Consider the following 4,517-nt stretch of genomic DNA (forward strand, 5'->3'; position numbering starts at 1 on the left):
TACAGGGTTTCTTCTTGGGGTGATGGAATGTTCTAAAATTGTGGCAATGGTTGTACAACTCTGTGAATATACTAAAAGGCACTTTTAATGGGTGAATTTTATGGCATGTGAATTATATCCACTGAAGCTGTTACCCCCCCCCCGCCCCCCAAAAAAGATCAGTAGTGGTGGTTCTTAGTTTTTCTTTGGAATGGGCCACTTTGGGATCTCTTAAAAGCTATGGATACCCTTCCAGAAAAATTCACATGTGCAGGAAAATTTGCATTTAATTTCAGTGAGTCTAAGGACCCCCTAGAGTCCCTAGGAGTCCTGGTGGCTCAGATTAAGAACTTCTGCTACAAAATATCTAGTGATATGGAAATATATTTATTAATTGTCATTATACAGTGCTGGTTCTTCAGGATAGAATGATTAGAATGAATTCATTTCTGTGTTGTGTGCATGCGTGCATTGAGGAGAATTAGCATCTGCAGAATATCAGCTCTTCCCAATCTGGAACATTTCTCATTTATTCTTGTACATTTCTCATTTATCCAGGTCTCCTTTTATGTAATGTTTTATGGTTCTCTTCATATGTCTGCACATTTTTTTGGTTTTTTAATAATTTGGGCTGCTTTTTTGAATTGCACTTTTATTCCAATATTGCTTTATAAATTTTTATTGCTGCCACATTTATTTTTTAAGCTGCTACCTTACCGAACTTTATTAGTTTTTTAACGTCTTTGTCTTTTAAAAATTTTCAAAACGTAAATATCATTTTTTTCTGAATACAAAAGTAATACATGTTCATCATTTAAAAATTCAAACAATTTAAAAGAAAGTGAAAGTACCTCAATAGTTCTACCCCTAGGAGGAACCACTTTTCTTAGTTCTAAGTATTTTTCAATTAATTTTTTCTGAGTTCTAAGTAGTTTTCAGTTAATTATCTGGGATTTCCCAGATAGAAAAATCATATCATCTTTAATTAATGTGTGATAAGGATAATGTTTTGAGGATATTAAACCAATGCTTTTTCTTTAAAAAAAAAGTCTTAATTATGAGATATTTCAAATACACAAAAAATAACAGGAAATGATCTAACAGATATCCACTTTACCATCATCAGAGTTTTGGAGTCCCACCCATCCATTTCTTACCCTCCTTCCCCCAAGGACATCACTCTCCTTAAGTCGGTGGGCATCATTCCCATATGTTTACAACAAATAATATACAGAATTCTTTGGGGTATTTTAAGTTTACATGAATAGTAGCATATTGTCCATATCTTTTTAAAGCCTTATTTTGAGATTTACTCATGTTGATGTATATAGGTTTAGTTGTTTTTTTGTTTGTTTGTTTGTTTGTTTGTTTGCGGTACGCGGGCCTCTCACTGTTGTGGCCTTTCCCGCTGCGGAGCGCAGGCTCAGTGGCCGTGGCTCACGGGCCCAGCCGCTCCGCGGCATGTGGGATCTTCGCGGACCAGGGCACGAGCCCGTGTCCCCTGCATCGGCAGGCGGACTCTCAACCACTGCGGCACCAGGGAAGCCCTATAGGTTTCGTTTATTCATTTTATCTGCTTGCTAGTATTTCATCGTATGAATATTTTTCCATTTCCCTTCTAAGGTACAGTTGTTTCCATTTTTAAACTATTACATATAGTGCACGATAAACATTCTTACCCACGTGTTCTTAGGTACATGGGGAAAAATTTATCTCGTGTATCTACATGGAAGTGGAATTGCTGAGGCATCTTTAACTCAACTAGGTCGAGTATTATCAAAATATCTCCAATGTGACTGGACCAGTTTACACCCCCACCAGCACTGTATAAGAGTGCTTATTTCCTTGAATCCTCTCCATCACCAGGTATCATCTGATTTTTAAGTTTTGCTGCTCAATGGATGTGAAATGTATCTCATTGTTGCTTTAATTACATTTTCCTGGTTACCTGTGAGGTTACAGAGCTTTTTACGTACTTATTTACTATTTGGGTTTCCTCTTGGAATTGCCTGTTTCTAGCCTTTGCCCATTTCCCCATTTTCCCCTCATTGATTTGTAAAGGTTCATTATATATTGTAGACACTAATATTTTGTTGCAGATAGTTTCTCTCAGACTGTGGTTTGTCTTTCATTTTGTTTATGATATCTTTTGTTGTATACAAATATTTTATTTGTGTATACTGAAATTTATTAATGTTTGCCATTGTGGTTAGCACTTTTTCTGTCTTGCTTAGGAAATCCTTCCCACCCCAATGTCATAAACACTTGTTCCTATATTTATTTCTAAAAGTTTCAAGATTTTGCAACTTAGAAGTAGTCTTTAATCCACGTGGAATTTATTTTTTTATATGATGTGAGGAAGGGATCTAATTTTATAGTCTCTTCATAGGGATAACAAATCATCCCAGTGTTGTTTTTCCTCTTTATTTTAGAAAATTTCAAACATAAAAAGTAGTACAGAGAATAGGATAATAAACCTCATGTACTCATCACCCAGCTTCAACAATGATCTAATCATGGCCAGTCTTGTTTCATCCATACCTTCAATCATTCTCTCTCCTAAATTATTTTGAAGCAAAGCCAGACGTCATATAATTTCATCTGTAAATATTTAAGCATGAATCTTTAAAAGATCAGGTCTCTTTTTTTTTTTTTTGCGTTACGCGGGCCTCTCACTGTTGTGGCCTCTCCCGTCGCAGAGCACAGGCTCCGGACGCGCAGGCCCAGCAGCCATGGCCCACGGGCCCAGCCGCTCCGCGGCATGTGGGATCTTCCTGGACCGGGGCACGAACCCGTGTCCCCTGCATCGGCAGGCGGACTCTCAGCCACTGCGCCACCAGGGAAGCCCCAAGATCAGGTCTCTTTTTAACCTCAATCACATAATTACATCTAAAAAACCCCCAATTTCCTCAACATCAATAAGCAAATTTCTACAAATTATATCACAGTTTTCTTTTTGCAGTTGATTTGAATCAGGATCCAAATAGAGTCCATATATCAATATTACAGTTGGTTGAATGTTTCCTTACTCTGTTTTAATATATATGTATCTCCTTCCTCTTTTCTTCCCCCTCAAAGTTATTTATTAAAGAAACTCGACTTGGTTCTGTACTGATTCCCACGTTCTGGCTTTTTCTGATTGCATCTTTGTGGTTTCATTTAGCATGTTCTTCTGCCCCTGTGTTACCTGTAAACAGTTAGAGACTCGATTAGATTCAGCTTTGACATTTGGTAAGAATACTTCATATAGGATCTTTGTACTTCCACTAGCAGGTACATAAAGTCTAACTTCAGATTTTTGGGATGTTAACAACCACTGATGTGCCTAGATCCGTTATTTCATTAGGGCTTGAAAAATGGCAATATTCTAATTCCATCACTCCTTTATCATTTATTATAGCATCGTTTATTAAGTAGTCCATCCTTTGGCCACTCTTGTGCCAGTCCCTTATATGTGTGGGTCAGTTTCCAGGTTCTCTTTTCTGTTCTTTTGATCTGTTTGTCTGTCGTGGCACTAATGTCACATTATTTAAATTACTTCAGCTTCATAATAAGTCTTCATATCTGGCAGGAAAATACATCACTGAATAATCAGCTTATACACACACAACAAAAAAAGAGCTGTTCTTGACTCTTTATGATTCCATATATATTTTGGGACCAGCTTACCAAGTTCCATGAAAAACTCTCTTGTTTTGGAATGGCACTGCATCAAATCTATACATAAAGTTAGGGAGAATTTCCATCTTTATGATAGTGAGTTTTAACATCTACTAATGTGACTTTTCTATCCATTTATTTAGGCTTTTTATATACTTCAATGAAGTTTTATAATTTTCTCTTTAAAGTTCTTGCAAATCTTATAGATTTTGTTATTGTGAGTGGTATCTTTTTAAAAATTACATTTTCTAGCTTTCTGTTGCTGGTGTGTAGGAATGCAGTCGATTTCTGTATATGGAATTTGTGTTTATCACGCTTGCCTAACTATTCTGATAATTTGCTGGTAGATTTTCTTGGAGTTTTTTCAAATGTAGGTGATGATTTTTTAAATCTGGCAATAATGACAATTCTATCATTTTCAATCCATATGCCTTTTTTCTCTTATTAATTGTATTTGTCTAGTATAACATTGAATATAAGTGGTGATAACAGTCATTTTTTAGTTGTTTCTGAATTTAATAGAAATGCTTTTTGCTATTCAGCACTAATTATCATGTCTATTACAACTTTTCTATTGGGGGGGCTTTGTTTTTGTCCAGCTTTATTGAGATATAATTGATATGTAACACTGTGTAAATTTAAGGTGTACAATGTGATGATTTGAAGCATGTACATATTGCAAAATGATTATCACAGTAAAATTAGTTGACACATCACCTCACACAATCACCATTTTTGTTGTGGCGGTGGTGGTAGCGAGTACATTTCAGATCAATTCTCTTAGCAACTTTCAAATATACCATACAGTGTTGTTAACTATAGTCACCATGTTGTACATTTGCTCCCCAGATCTTATTCATCTTATAGCTGAAAGTTTG

This window comes from Delphinapterus leucas, chromosome 6 (assembly GCF_059928025.1).
Source record: "Delphinapterus leucas isolate spDelLeu-1000000601 "Yukka" chromosome 6, BTC_Dleu_Yukka2, whole genome shotgun sequence".
Lineage (NCBI taxonomy): Eukaryota > Metazoa > Chordata > Mammalia > Artiodactyla > Monodontidae > Delphinapterus > Delphinapterus leucas.